Raw genomic sequence first — 16,475 nt, 5'->3', positions numbered from 1 at the left:
CCCTTTATTTCTTCATACTATGTGGTAATTATAAAACTTGGGAGGGAATGATCATTTTTAAACCTGGGCATGCAAAGGAAAGAACTCTCCCACACATTGTTCATTGGAAAGCATTTTGTTGTGACAGCGCTCATTTGCATTACTGCTAACTGAGAATGCTTATTATATTTTACTGGCACGGTGATGAACAGGCGGGCACACGCATGCACATGCACACAACTCAGACTCGCGCGCACACGCACACGTGTCGGGGCACACGCGCAAACCCGTGTATAAAACATTCAGACAGCAACATACGCACACAAATAGAGAAACCCACGGTGGCACACGCATATGGCGAAATCTCCAGGGCACAAGCTTATTACTGGCCTCCAGAAAAGACAACGAGAGTAAAGATACAAAACAGACCAGAGCAGGAGGCTGTGCACAAGACACCGCTGTAAAACCAATATGAAGACTGCCTTCTGTGTGGTCTATAAGGGTTTGCACTCCCCCTCCCTGCCCACACACACACACACACGCCTGTAAAGTGTAAAATCGCTGGCTATCCTGCTAAACTGTTTCTCATCTCGCACCAAGGTAATTATGAAGGACTCGCGGTAGATGATGATCTTTGTAAAACCCGTAAGGCTGAAAATGTGCATCTTTCAAAATGCAAAAAAATACTGGTGTGACTTAAATGAGTACAATAACTGACAGCTTTTTTTCGGTGCCACGTGATTGATTGTGAAGATCGAAAAAAAAAAACCAGCTCCAATAATGCTGGGCGTCAGTCAGAGATAAGGCAAACATGAGCCAAAAGCCACGGCACTGGGTGAAAAATAAAAGCACAAAGTTGCTCTTGTGTTCTACACTCACGTTGGGCTGCGGAAACGTCTCCGGGGCATGCGTGAGGAGAGCCCCGCGAATGCCGCCACTATGGGAGCTGCAGCAACTCACACTTCTGCGTCAAGAGGCTGTGTGTTTAACAGGCTCTAAACACATTAAATACCCCACGATTACCCACATTCAGCAGCATCACCTTGGTTAGACTTGACTTTCATAACATAGCCAACACACAGCGCTTTGCTGGTTGCCTGTGATACATCGGTCTACGGACCAGCACGTATTGATCCAAATTTATCAGACAAGGGCAGGAGTGAGCCTGATAGAAGCGGTTCACGGGGGTTTGCTTTAACGGTGACTTCACTCTTGAACTCATTACATACAATCATTGCACGGTTAACGTCATACGTGATCAACAGCGGTGCACTTTAACCACCGTACCATGTTTGAAACAGGTTCGGTAATTCTCACTTCAGAGACTGAGCTCATAAGTATGTTCTCATTAATAGTCATGTATATGACCAAAGCTGGAACGTAAGCCGCTACACAGGCAGTGCACGCGCACTGCTTACAGGTGTATGATGACTAAATACACACACACACACACACACACACATTTTCAGAACCGCTTGTCCCTCACGGGGTCACAGGAAACCGGAGCCTACCTGGCAACACAGGGCGTAAGGCCAGAGGGGCAGGGGACACACACCCAGGACGGGACGCCAATCCATCGCAAGGCACCCCAAGCGGGACTCGAACCCCAGACCCACCGGAGAGCAGGACTGCGGTCCAACCCACTGCGCCACCGCACCCCCTCTGATGACTAAATATTGATATTTATTTATCGGAGGGTGGTACGACGGCACAGCAAGTAGTGTTGCTGTCTCGCAGCGCCTGGGTGGTGCGAGAGGACGTGGGTTGAATCCCTACTCAGTCCGTGTGGAGTTTGCATGTGTCTACGTGGGTTTCCTCCAGGTGCTCTGGTTTCCTCCCACAGTCCAAAGACATGCTGTTCAGGTTCCCCCATAGTGTGTGAGTGACAGAGAGAGAGTGTGTTCCACTGATGTATGGATGAGTGACCCATTGTAAGTAGTGTATCAAGCATCTGCTAAAAGGAGTAAATGTAATATTCTACAATTACTTTCAAACACTTAAGACACATCATGTTCTTTTCTGTAATCTCTGCATCATATGACATCATGGCCAAAGGTAAGAAATTAGAACACATTACTTATTGTACAATATTTAATAATATAATATACAAATTATAGAAAAAAAATACATACTGGACGTCTTTGGACAGGGCGTCCCCAGTTACGTGGTTCCAGCAGGGTTCCAGTCCCTATCCGTGATGCTAACCAGGCAGTGACTATATTCTGAATTGCACCAATCAAAATTCTGTGAAAATGGGGCAAACATTATAAATGGCTTTGGACAGCAGCATCGGGATCTAAATAATAATAATAAGAACAACAAAAGCAGAAGCAGTACGTTGTGCCATAAGCTGCAGAGGTGGTCGAGAGGACTTGACTGAACTGATGGCAGGTAATAGGAAGAAACCATTTTGCTTTATTTCATCTCTGTGTGTCTCACAAAGACCGGGCCACACCAGTCACCCAACCGTATGGGCTCCGGCGGGACGGTGGCAGAAGGGACGAGCGGACGCCGCGCTTTTCGGGCGGCCGCCAACGGACTGTGAAATGGGGGTATTCCATATGCATGACTTGGCACAGCAGAGATGCCTCCGCGGATCGGCACCTGTGACAGCTGTGTGCGGAAAGGAGGAGGCCGAACACCTGATCTGTTAGCGCACCCGCGGAGCATCGGCCTTTCCCTTCTGGCCTCAGGTGTCACTTGTAGCCACAGGATCCGTTCAAAACCCAGAGGGTGATGACGATGAAGACAAAAAAAGACGCAGCTCTCTTAACTGATGAAGAGACAGAAGGCAGGTGCCGTGACATCCGAGTCGGCGCTCGTTGGGCCCTGGGAGCAAAACACCGATATTACATCCGCTCGGGGCCGTTGCTAGAGGGCTAAATGTGATGACGACTGTAGGAGCCCACACCAGGAGAGGGCCCGGAAAAATTGCGGTAATGATTAATTTCCCTTTTTTAAAAGGGGGGTGTATGGACAGAGCAATATTCCTTCAGGAGGCCCAGAATTCCTAGCTACCCCGCCGCATGCCCTTAACGCGCCACTCACCGTTCGTTCAAAGCATCGCTGCGCTACGTCTAATTTCAGTGGCTCAAAGGGCAACGAGAGGGGCTGTGCGGAGGGCCACCCTGCTCCCCGTTTAGGGCTCCGCTGAGAGCTTCCCAGAGCATCGTTCGCAGCCTGACAGCAGCCGCACGCATCATCAAACAGCCGCCGCCTTCTCGGCTCCTTATCTCCGCCGAAGCCCGAAGAGCGGGCGGCAGGAAGGCACGCGACCTTGCAGCACCCTCCGCTATTCATCTCGCAGAGGTGAGGATTACACCAGCCTTAACTTAACCTCCTTCGTAAATGACACCTGCCCAAAGTGAACGCAAAACTCACACGCGGCAGGAAATAAGGACAGCAGCAGAGCCGACGCGTTTGACTCCGCTTGCACTGCCGGCGCATGTGTTGCGTGAAACGAGCCCATCGTTCTACGCTCCCATACTGAAAATCCCAAACAGGCCCGTTAGTATAAACACAGTTTGATGCAATCTCTTTATTTATTATCTCTTGGCCTTGCTTGTAGTAGCGAGGCATTGCGCCGTATGCATTCTGAAGCACGGAATAAAACAGACATCATTTATTCAGTAATGAGTTGCTGCTGTTTGCAGAAAAAAAGAACACATCCCTTAGTTTTTGAAAAGGAAAAGCACATAATTGAGAAGCTGCCAAACTGGAAAGCGAATCTTTTTTTTTTTTTTTTACTGTCAATCTACAAAAGCTTGAGGAAAAGGAAAAAAAAAAAAAAAAAAAAAAACAGCAACGACAAAACCAAAATAAACAAAATAAAAACAAACCTCTGTTCGGCGCTCCCCAGCTGGAATTAATCATCTTTTATTCATGTCAGCGATACAAATTTTATTACTCTTGAAATGAAGCACTTAACCCGTTAAGCAGAGAACTTTCAACTCCCACGATGAATTGTGAACGGTAAACCATTTAAAAAGAAGTGCGAGGGCGGCCGTGTGTCGCGTCTGTACGCCGGAGACCGGAACCCCGCGGATCCTGTCACTCGACGTGCGGCTCTACAGGGATGCTGGATGGGGACGCTGCCCAGGGACACTAGGCGTCCACAGATGCCCGTGACGCCGAAGCGGATTATCTTTGCAGCGAAGGAAGTTCGGCTCCTTCTGCGGCCCTAGATAAAGGCTGTACTTGCGGGAGTGAGGCTATTGGCGCAGTCACCCTGCCCCTTGAACCTTTGCTTGCCCCCCAAACAGTACGAGTTACTGCGAGTCATGCGAGACGCTACAGCTGGAGAGGATGGATTTTTTTCAGTGCGAAGAAGACACTTTCAGGAAGCCAAGGAGAGAGCCGTAGGGAAAGCAAAACCAAAAATGATTCAAGAAATTACGTGAAAGAATTTAACTGCAAGTACCAAGGCGTTTAGACGGGAATCTCCTTTTCGAACATCTACGACACACGACAAACTTTTCAACCGCTACCTAACCTTTCCGGGACCTGGCTTGTTTGGAGCTGCGTGAAACCACAGGTGAGGTGCTGCTGAGGAGATTGGGGGCCACCGCACGGAGAGCAGGTGTCTGTGCCGCCGCCACGTCTCGCACGGAAGATCATAAAGCGAGATCGCAGATTGCATCGACGCGTCGGAACGTAATGAGCTGCAGGTGCTGTTTGCCATCATCGCCGCAACCGACGTCTAACTTCGGCGTCTCGGTATCAGTCGCTGCTTTAACTGCGACGGCGTTCCTTCGCAAAGCTCTTCTAAAGCATCTTGTGAAAACGAGGAAAAACATTATTATTCATTCATTTCAGCTTACGCCTTTCTCTCCATGCCAACTCACGATGAGACCTGCTTACACCGATTTACCCCTTTACACAGCTGGATTATTTCTACTGTCACCGCTTAAGGGTCGGGACCTTGATCGAAGGTTCTTCAGCCAAGAGATGCCATTCGAATCAGCAAATCTTCAGATTACAGGACAACATCTTTAAACGCTACTCCCTCTGGTGCCTTGTTCTACCCAAATAATGACAATCAAGAGAAGCGAAATGCACCTTGGCGGAAAAAAAACGGGTTCCATCTACAAAGAGCAACGGCGGTTACGTTTAGCACGGGTTGCAAGCCGTCACCCTGCAGTGTTACGGACGCCTCCCGCACCCTCAGTTCGCCACTTCCCCATAATGGAGCGCTTTGCATGCGGTAAACGCTGCTGCCTGTGCTGCTCGGCGTAGCGGCAAGGTTAAAACACCGTACTACATGTGGATTGGCGCCGATTCATCATGCGCATCTCCACGGCAACCCCTAAGAGGAGTGACTTATGACCGACATCAATTTCCCCCAAATACAAGAGGGCCATGGTGATGTACGCCTGTTTTAAAGGCCGTCGTAAAACTAAATGATGGCTGCGAGGTAGGAAGAGAAGCACACAGACAAGTTGGCATCTTTAATGTAGTGACTCTCAGCCATAAATAAAAAATGCAAAGGTACCGTGTCAGTGCGCCGAGGGCAGCGAGGCAACCGCGAGTTACCGCAGAGCGCAGCGCCGGCCTGCCATCCACTCAGTGGAGTGATAACTGATCCTTCCTGTAGATTTATGTTCGGCGTCTCCTTACAAAGTTGCCAGCTCAGCAGGGCAGGGAGCGAACAAAGGGCGGCGATCAAACTGTCAGTGCGACGCGTGCTGCCGGTGCCACGGGTCTTCGGGACAGGTCAAACACGCCCTTTGGCTGTCAGGCTGCAGAGCACCGCTGCCTGAGTGTGAGTGTGTGTGTGTGTGTGTGTGTGTGTGTGTGTGTGTGTGTGTGTGTGTGTGCTCGTGCGTATGTGCGTGCGTTTGTCTGCGTTTGTCAGCGCGCTTTCACAGGGTGTGTGTTTAATTGGGCGTGTTCCCACAGATGCGCACACACACACCGTGTCAGTCAATGTGGATGTGTGCGTGTCCACCCCCTCCTCTTAGCTTTATTGAGAGGCCACGCCAGATGGGGGGTGTGCAGGGTAACACGAATTCGCACGCAGCAAAGAGGATGGAAACAGAGGCACCGCTGCTCCTCAGACTCCCTCTGAAGCAGGAGCATCCGGGGGGGGGGGGCTGCCGGACAGGGCTGGATGGGGGCCGGCGGCTTCCACGCTGCAGATAACCTTTAAAAGCATGACCCCCCAGCACCCTCTGCCAGACACCATTAATCATTGGGGTGAAGGGCAGGCGGTACCAACCGTGCCACTGCATGTGAAGTGGGAATTTGACCCAAAAGGTCACGCAATATCACATCATCCCTGAGGGGGTGGAGCGCACAGCAGAGTTAAGTGCTGAGAAATGAGCTTGGTGGGGGAGGTTGACTCAGCCAATACATCTGAGGGACAAATTACGGTGCGGAGGAAGGGCTTTTCCAAATGCTTTAATTAAGTATCTTTATTTCAATTACACTGTATTAATACTAATACATTAATTACAATAGCAAATAATGCATACATAATTTTATATAATTCATCTTTAATTTTATTCTCTCAGTTCCCATTAATTACATAAATGCACATAAAAATTGGTTCTAATGAAAAAACTAGGATGAAGGCAAAATACCCGATGCTTATGACATTGGCCCGCAGTCCGTATTTGTAATTTTCATCTCTGTTTCACTGAATATACGTGAAAGGAATTTAAAAACAAATTGGCAGAAATAAGTTTACTGACCACTTATTTTGCAAGAATCAGAACGGCTGCAAGTCCATCTTCCCACGTATTTTGAACAACAAGATAACGTGCAGGTACACACGCTCCAATTGGCGAAATGCCCATTTTAGTAACAAGGGCCACCTAAACACAGATTTTTGATTTTACTCCATCTCAAAGGTGTATGTGTGTGTGATATTGCACTGAGAAGGGCACAATCCCCGTTTCCATTTTGTGTCCATGCAGAGCAATAACTGCCTGCACTGACGCTCGCTGTCCTCCACCGAAGGGCCGATGAAAAGGACAACGGGAGACGCAGTTCAACGCGAGATTAACGGCTGAAATCCTGGATATGGACCACACTCACTTTCTTTCTTGGGTTTCGGGCCCAGGAGGGAACATACATGTCTTAAGACGATTCACACATAGAGTAACGCAGAGTTAAAATACGTAGTTAAAGAATCAGGCCTCCTAATTAATTAAAAATTAATTCAAGTCTATAATTATGCGCTCAAAAGATATCAGTGTGTGGTTAAAAGCAATGGGAGGATGACACACAGAGCCATAAAACTACCGCAGGCCCAATTAACAAAGGGCACCGAGATCGCCACGACTGCGGACGCGCGTTAGGCTAATGGTGGCAGCAAATAAAACCTGAAGTGTTTTAGCAGGAATGAAGAGGCCTTAATGCGCCTACAAATCCACGCGTGATCTGCCTTAATCCGAGGACACTTAAAGAGTTTAACGCAGATCAGACCTAGGTATATGTTCATCGCTTAAAAGGATAGCTACCTGCCGTGGAAACTAGTTAATTTGATTAACCGTTGCTGTAGAAAGTAGCAGAGCGGCGGTCTCAACGGCCAGATACAGTCATTACCCGACTGTTACTGCAGCACGTCAGTTAGCTGCCCTGTTCAGCTTTGGCCTTAAGGGTCACGACCCACACTCTACTGATGCCTAGGAAAGAGAAGGTATCGTTTGCAAGGCACTGAAGATGCACAGAAACACAGACCTGTAAAAGAAAGGCAGTACCCACACCTTATCAGGGTCAAAAATGAGTTAAAGATGGTTTAAGGGGTGTTGATCCCACTACCTGTCACGCGGAGGCCCTTGTCTTTCCCCCATGTATGACCTTGTCCCTTCTTTTCTGGGTGAGGGCTGCTCTGCCATGAAATCCACTTCCCCACACACAGCTACGTCCCACTATGCCGGCCAGGTCCGGCGAAGGCCCCGGGGAGCGAGCGCCGGTCTCAGATCACAAACCCTCGCTGCGATTCCCATAGCAGCCGCCACAGCGTTAGCTGGTCTGCCTAAGGAAACCCAGTGGTGACTCCATCAAAAGAGGACAAATCAGGAATTATTGCAGTAGCCCATAATGACCACAGTTAGAGCCTTATTCGTTCAGCTCCTTCCCAACATCATATAATATGCATTAAGCCAAGCCTACATGAGCATCCCAGACCCCCACTGATTTCATAAGCATAAAACCCACAACAGCAGTAATGAAATTAGACTCCCTAATAACAGTAAACCGAGCAATAAGACCTTCTTGGTGCTTCCATTTTACTCCATTTACCCTCTGAACTTGACACCAGAGAAACACCATACATTCACACAGGGTTTATTTAAACTGAAGTACAGCAATAAAGTATACTCGTGCAGCCAGGTTTAATTATTTAGAAGGACATTTGTTTTTTGAGTAGATCACGTGATCAGCAGTATGAACTGAAAGGTGCTGAGGAGCTCAACGGGCTTCATTATTAGATGCAGAAGAAGGTCTTCAAGGCCCAAACACAGGCTCAATAACACGGGGGGGGCAACATGTAGTTGTGCGTCACACAAATACGAGGGGACTCCTCTTAGACAAGACAAGAAACCAACAACAAACACACCCCGCAAAAATTTACCACGTAAAAGCCAGAAATACTGGTGCCACAGAAGAGATCGGCAAACGGCGTGGCTGTCATCCGTAGGGTTGCCGGCTCAAGTCTCAGACGACACCCGGCTCAATTTGCTAAATCTGCAGCAGTCATATGTCCATCTGCACAAATATGGAAACATGAAGGTCATGCTGGACAACAATTAAAAAACAAGGAAAATTAAGAATAGAAAGAAAAAACAAAACCAACCAACGTCTATAACCACTTGCCGGAGCCCATCCCGGCAACGCAGGGCGGAAGGCCGAAGGGGGAGGGGACACACCCAGGACAGGATGCCAGTCCACCGAAAGGCATCCCAAGCAGGGCCCGAACCCCAGATCCGCCACACAGCGGGCGCTGGCCAAACCCACCATGCCACTGCGCCCCCGAAAAAAGAAAAAAAAAAAAAAGGTGCTAACTTATTGCGCTGAGAGCGAGGGGGCCCTGTGGACAGACAGAGGATCATCATGTGTATTTACACGGAAATGGCGCGATGTGAGCCATCCAGCTGCCTTGTGCGTGTGGAAAGTGTGCTGCTAAGTACATACGTGCTCTACACGCCCACAGAGGCTGCGACGGGCTGCTTCCCGCTGCCGCCTGCTGTAAAGGAGCTGCAACACTGTGCAGCGGGGGGCCGGAGTGGGGGGAGAGCTTCCATTTCTTGTTGTTCTCCATTCTGCAACGGATGATGCCTCTGGCAGGAAATCAATAGCTCAGGAACAAAAAAGAAGATACGGAGGGTTAGAGCTTTAAGAGCGCTGCGGAATTAGAACTAAAAGAGGGAAAGCGAATTTGGAGCGCGAGCGCTATCTACATCTGAACAGCAGCTGCAGGTGCCGCTGGGATAATGACACAAGATCCGCGGCGCAGAAGAAAAGGGCTGCGAGACGGGGAGCCGAATGAAAGAAGCGCGCCTCGTCGGAGACGCGGCTCCCTCGGCGCCCCGTTTAACGTCTTTCCGAGCGTTTACGCGCCGCGCAGATACAAGGAACCGCACTCGGGCGGCAGGGCTGCACCGGGACAGGCCGGCAGGGACGGCAGCCTGGGGAAGGTGGCGAGATGGGCACGCCCCCGGCATCCTGCTTCCGCTCCGGCCGATGGGGACGCACGGGTCCAAACAGCCGACGAACAGGTCGGCGCGCGAGGGTCACCAGCGTCCAGTCCGTGCGCTGTACCGCTGCCTAGTCCATCACAAACACCGTAATATGATTAGCAACTATTATTAGCTATGGGGTCTGAATCCCATCGGTTTTATTGCGGGAGACCAACAGAGGGCAGATGAGATTCTGAGAAGAGCCCTTTTCACAGTGGAAGTAGATGCGGTGCTGTGTTATTAATTGTAGAGCCCAGGTGATGGAAAAAGCACACCATGGCAGGCGGTACCTCACGAGACGAGCTCAAGAACACGACGAGAACGTACGACGCATTTCGATGATGAGAGCAAACGCGAATAAAGCCCGGGTGTCACGACGCGCAGCGGTGCGGACTTGTAACGTGAAGGTTGCGTGTTCAAGTCCCGCGAAGTGCCCTGCCGCGGTAAACCGAGCAGGGAGCGGGGTACTTGATCCGAAAGGCGCCGTTAAACCGGCCGCGTGGAAATGTAACATCAAAACAAAAAAGCAAAAACACCATAAATGTCGAAGCGTGTCCCTTCTGCTTTTGCCAAATGAGCTCCGTGCCAAAGATCTCAGCAGCAGGGCATCACATGTAACGCATCCCCTACCGATATTCACAGCCCGGGAAAGACCACGTGCAAAGGGCCGCGATGTCAGACGCCGGTCCTGCGTGTTCCGCGCGGAGGAAGCGAACGGACACCCGTACGGCCGAGAGAAGGGCCGTCGGCTTCGGCGAGACCGGGCCTGAAAGTGAGAGGAGGGAGATGAAAGGGTGCGACGTCTAACAGTGTTAAAAAAGGCCGTAATAAAGAGCGGAGACACTTTCGCCAGAGAAGAGATGTGTGCCGTGTGGGTGGTGCGATTTTATGCTGAGCACATAAGTGAGCCACCGGGAAAGAACAGAAGCTGCATCACGAGGAGATGCGAAGAAAAGCTCTCAGAAAGAGGATGCAGAGAGCGCAACGTGACGGACGTGCGGCAGTGGCACACGCACACACCAAGCAGGTCTGCGATTTCTCGAGATAAATGTTATCTTGCTAAATGTCACTGTGTCGCTGCGGTGGGGAAGAGGTGGCATCACGCCTCGGGAAACTCTTGAGCGCACGGCAACAGAAAAAGCCGCAGAAATCGCGGGCAGAGAGACTCGGGATCTGAACGAGAAGCGGACACGTTGAGGACAGACCTCGGACCCGCAGCTGTCCCACGTGATCTAGGGCATCGCGTGGGAGGTTGATACGAATCCCCGGCGCAACTTCCTCCGCTGCTGTGATTTATGCATGCAGAACCCAAGTCCGACTGAGCCGCGGTTAAGGCCGTGCCTCCTTGGGAATCCAGCCGCCGCATGTGATGGGTTTTCTGTAAGTCGAGGGCTTCGGCCCAGAAATAAGCAACATCAGTAAGAGTGAAATCTGCTGTTTCCTGTTATTATTTCATCTGTGCCTGTAACCACAAGCTCTGTATGAACCTTGATAAGGACAGGATGCGCTGTGATACGGACCAAACGTGGATCAAATCTGGACTCGGTCAGATGAGATTTTCAGCCCCTTGCGCGTCTCCTGTAGCGAAACAACTTTCGACTGAATTTTAAAGTCGACGCACTGAGCTGTTACCTTCGTGTGTGTCTGTTTCCTTCACGAAGAAGCCAAACTAGTGAATTTTAAACAGGAGGCGTGGACACGAAACATGCATCGACCAAGCCACCAAACAGGCCAATCAGCGCCAGGTCTGAAGTGAACAACGGAGACATTCTCAACGTCTGCAAAAAAAAAAAAGCGCTATATTTTACGGTGAAAGAGCAGCTGGGGGTGTGGCCAGGCGCGGTAAGCGGATTCACGGTGTGAGGAAAGGCGGCTCTTTGGTATAATCATCCTGTTAACAGCACGCGAAGAACCACTTCCACTGTCTCTGGGGTATCGAAGTAACCAGCGGTAATTTACCGCTGTAAGCCGCGCAGTTGTCAGTTCAAAGAGGTAAAGACGTCAACGAGACTGACAGACGTCTACACGCTCGAGGGAAGGACCGGCACGTTCGCCTTCCTTTAATTAATACGCCTTGCTTAAATGTTGTTAGAGAGGAGCCGGGATGGTGATTATTCCTCCATACATTTGAGCAGCATTATAGTTTTATGAAACCATTATGGGGAGAGATTTGCACCGCTGGCGCTAAAGTGAGTTTCAGCCCATTACGGCCCTGCCGCGATGACGACCGCAACCGTTAAAGTATATAAGCCATGCAGAAGGGCCGGCTTTTCCGTACGCGAGCGGAACGCAACCCCACACACAGTGAGACGCATTCATCATCAGATTAAACACACCTTCCTGCCGCAGCCCAGCACACACACACACACACACACACACACACACACACACACACACACACACACACACACTGTTCGCAATCCGGCCTTCATGTCGGAGAGACACGTTAAAAGCAAGTTGTTGCTTTTGAAGTACAAAATAAATATTCAGATTACCTCCTCCTGGCAGGACTGTTTTTAAGAAGAGCGAAAATCCAACTTGAAAGGCTTTGGAGTGACAGCGGTCGCCGTGAATGAAGCTGGGGTGCCGAGATGTGCGACGGGGAGGGTCGGAAACGAGCACTGCGCGAGCGTACGTGTGAGAGAGCGTGTGCGCGGCAACAGCGACCCACACACCTCATCGGGCCGCATTTTCACAACTCACTTGATTCCAGCAACAGGAAGTGTAAATATTTACTGCATTTGACAGTGCAGCCCGTGTCCCTCGCTGGGTAACAGGTGTCAGCAGCCGTTTTGAGCTCTGCCGCCGTGTTGTGTGCGTTTCCGGATGGTTCCTCGTCCTCACAAAGAGTACGGCCGCATGAGCGTGATAGTGCAATACTGTAACGACGGCCCCCAACACCACCAGAGCACAAGCACCCCTTCAGGCATGGCATCATCATCATCATCATGATCATCATCATAATCATCTCCCCTTTGTGGTGTCAAAGAAGGAGAACGACCGAAAGCACACACACGTGAGGTTGTGCCGTTCAATAGGCGCTTTGCAGAGGAAGAGACACGATTCACACTAGTCCTTGACATGATGCTTGACTTCTCGTTTTTCCGCCCATTTCACCGAGTGCCGCTCTGCACTCGCAGCGCGCCGCCTCCCTTCTCCCACCGACGCGTTTTGCACAGCACGGTTGCACACACTGGTAAATCAAATAAGTGCAAGTGAAAACAGCGCCGGGGGGTGCAGTGGTGCAATGGATTGGACCGGGTCCTGCTCTCTGATGGGTCTGGGGTTCGAATCCTGCTTGGGGTGCCTTGCGATGGACGGGTGTCCCGTCCTGGGTGCGTCCCCTCCCCCTCCAGCCTTATGCCTTGTGTTGCTGGGTTAGGCTCCTGTGACCCTGTATAGGACAAGTGGTTTAGACAATGTGTGTGTATAAACAGTGCTGTTTTAGTGTAGCCAGCAGCAGACACACAACTTCTGTTCATGTTCACTAACTGTGTATGAACTGTTCCCTGGGTTTCCAACGCCTTCCCGTTCCTCTCCGTGTGAGTTAAATAAGGAGCGGCATGACGGCACAGCTACTGGTGTGCGCGACTGGACATGGTTTCAATCCTGGATCAGTGTGTATGGCCCCCGTGGGTTTCCGCAGGTGCTCCGGATTCCCCTTACTGTACAAAGATGTACTTCAGGTGAACTGGTGACACAGCACTGCCCATACTGTGGGTGATTGCCCTGTAAGAGCCTTTTGTATTCAGTGTCATACCCTATGCTTCCAGGATAGGGTCCGGACCACCTGGACTCTGCACTGGATGAGCGCTTATTGATATAGTATGTCTGCATGTCTGAATGGATGGATGGATGGATGGATGGATGGAAAAGACAATGTTAAGGCCCATTATGGGCTGGGGTCATAGTTCGGTGACAGTGTCACGCAGTCTGTGCGCACAGCTCGTGATGGTCTGTGCAGAAACGAGACGAACGGAGGCTTTTCAGTCACATTGTACAATATAAATGTTTACTGCGGCTGAACACGAGGGCAATCTCATCTCCGTGTCACACTGTCACTTCAGGAAGAACGTGCACACGCTATTCGCGACGCCGCTGCTCACGCTGATTCCCTTCCATTATTGTTGTGATAAATGGTCCCCGACATCAACAAGGATGGCGGGATTAACGTTCCTCTTGCGGGAGAGCTGGCACTTGCAAGTGAGTCACAGCTAACACGCTGGGATGGGTACATTTATACACGGAGACACACACACTGAGACACGCGCAGAGCAAAAGAGGAGCTGCTGGGGTCCAGCCAGCCATTGGTGGTCAGTGAACTGCACTGCAGTTACAGACAGCTCGTCTCCTGTCAATTGCAGGCTTTCCTCTACGCATTCCTGGGGTTGGGTTCGATCTGGGCTCGGGCAGCCCGCACAGAATGCTGCTGCTCACACACACGCACACACATTCACACATACACGCGCGCGCCTGCTGAACCCCCTGCTGCCACCGCCACCTTTAAACCCACACTTTCCAATTACAGCATCAGGGGTCACACGAACCCAAGCTCAGGGTCACAGATGGAGCCCACCGGGGGCAGGAGGAGCACCTGCTTCTGCTGCACGTGGGAGGTCAACACAAGAAAAAAAAAGCACACACGGGGATCAGCCTGCAATAACAGGTGGAAAACGGCTCCTATTCTCCCACCTTGCAGGCGAACAAAGACAGCACACGTTTAAGAAACAGGGCTGAGGGAAGCTGAGAGGAATGAAACGGAGCAACCCGAGGCTGAACTTCCTTTACAGATAGAGAAACGCAGCAATCAGTTCAGTAGGACTGCAGGGGGCCCTAAGCGCTGTGTGTGTGTGTGTGTGTGTGTGTGTGTGTGTGTGTGTGTGTGTGTGTGTGTGTGTGTGAGCAGCAGCATTCTGTTCAGGGCCAGCAGGTGGTGTAGTAGTTACAGCTGCCAACTTATTCTCAAAGAACCCAGGTTTCAATCCCACCTGCTGCTGTAGTACCCTTGATCAAGGTACTTGCACTGAACTGATAGAGTAAAAAATTACCCTGCTGTACACACGGGTAAATCTATGTAAGAACCATTTCTGGCAGAAGGACCCCAACACAGCCCTGCCCTTGCAGACAAGTAACTAAGCAACGTTCACTTTGAATTATCTGCACACTTTCTGACATCTTCTGTTTGTACTTAGAGAATTTAGTTTGGTTTTTTTTTTTTTTTTTTTTTTTAAATTTAGCGCATGATACATTCTGGGGCTGAGAGAAGAGAATAAAGAAGTTCGCTGCAGCTGAACTCGGTTTATTAGTGGCGCAGCGTGGTAATTTTGCCGTCCGACCGTTAGCAGCCCCCTAATTACACAGCCTTGCTGCCGCTGCTTTCCAAGCGGTCGCGCTGCCAGTTGCGGAGAGCTGCTCGGCTCTGGGAGAGGAAATCGGATTTTGAAAGCAAACAGTGGAACCTCGCAGGCTCCCTGGCAGCACTGTGCCGACCTCCTAGAACCGTTTCCCAGAGCAACGGCAGCCAGCATGTGGAATGGCTCCCCGGGCCTCCAGCAGCCCCGCGGTCCAGTTCACAGGCGCCCTTAGAGCAGACCGCTTCCAACCGTGGTGCACCGCACATTACAGCGCCCCGGGCAACAGAAACAAAAACCACAGCGTTGTGCTTGCAGAGCGGACGGGTCGAGGGGTAGAGGCCGGCAGATTAAATGTTTGGTTGATGAGTCGAAGCCCGGCCTTTGCTCCTGGAGGGGGGGGAGTACGGGGGTTTGGGAGGCAGGGTGAGAAGAGGAGGAGGCCAGAGGGAACCACACGCAGCTCAGCTTCTCTGTGGGATGAATGTATGTGGGAGGTCCATCAACACGACACGCTACTGCTGCAGCAAACATGACCCCGCGGGCACCGCAGACTGAATTCTCTTCCCCCGGCCTCTGAAACAAGCAGGAGCACAGCCCGCTGGCCACCCTGCGGAAGACCCTAAGAAGGCTGAAGTCGCGCCGACCGAAGCCACTGTCTCCTGACTAATTCCCCTGGGCCTAGAGCCAAAGATCGGAAAGTCGAGCGCGGTAATTGCAGTGGCCCTCCGGACCTCCGAGCGGCGTCGCTTCACAGCGATAGCGGTTCCTGTGGTACAGAGCGCAGCGTGGTGGCGCGGTCACAAACACACAAAGTCTTGTCTCTGTCCCAGATGGGCTCTCCCTCAGCTCTGGTAAAAGGGTGTGTTACAGCAGTAAAGTGGCTACGGAACTGATTCCTCTACATACTCAGCCATTGTGGGAAACAGACAGGGCACTGTTTGAGGCATGCTGGGAGCCCTGGCGTCGGGTCACCAGCGAAACAGCCGTGCTAAATGAGCGGTACCCAGCTACGCGTCCGCTATTGCACTTTTGGAGCGCTTCTGGATAACGTGTGCCCAGATTCACTGTGTAACTGGAACCCAGCACGTCCATCGCCACAGCCAGAGGACCGTGTCTGTCTGGGGCACCGAAACCAGAAAACTCCCTCATTTCATCTACCTCACCGGCTAAGAGCGTGGGAGTAATGATCGACTCAAATCTGTCCTTCTCTCAACATATTGAAGCCAAAACCCGGTCCTGCAGATTCATGTTGCTTAACATCTGATGGTTTACCCTGTTATGTCACAACAACCTCTACACAACTTCTAGTCCAGGCTATGGCAATATACCACCTGGACTACTGCAGCTCTCCTGCCTTCCGGCCTCTGCCATCAAACCCATCATGGGAAGTGCATCCAAATATCTACAAGACTTGATAACTCAGTACGGACAGCCCAACTAGACTGCTACACTTTTCCAC

General features: G+C 51.0%; 1 protein-coding gene across 5 annotated transcripts in view; it reads right to left on the bottom strand.

Moving 5' to 3' along the window:
• LOC108926330 (genetic suppressor element 1-like) overlaps positions 1–16,475 on the bottom strand; it is a 161,860-nt gene that overhangs the window by 91,793 nt on the left and 53,592 nt on the right. The window contains exon 1 of one of the 5 annotated variants that reach the window (XM_018738972.1): positions 12,158–12,453. The exons of the other annotated variants lie outside the window; for them this stretch is intronic. The gene's annotated coding sequence lies outside the window, so the exon portion shown is untranslated. Of the gene's footprint in view, positions 1–12,157; positions 12,454–16,475 lie in introns of those variants that run through there. 5 annotated transcript variants of the gene reach the window in all.

This window comes from Scleropages formosus, chromosome 7 (genome assembly GCF_900964775.1).
Source record: "Scleropages formosus chromosome 7, fSclFor1.1, whole genome shotgun sequence".
Taxonomy (NCBI): domain Eukaryota; kingdom Metazoa; phylum Chordata; class Actinopteri; order Osteoglossiformes; family Osteoglossidae; genus Scleropages; species Scleropages formosus.
Note: the sequence above shows the minus strand (reverse complement) of the source record. Positions and strands in the feature narration are given on the sequence as shown.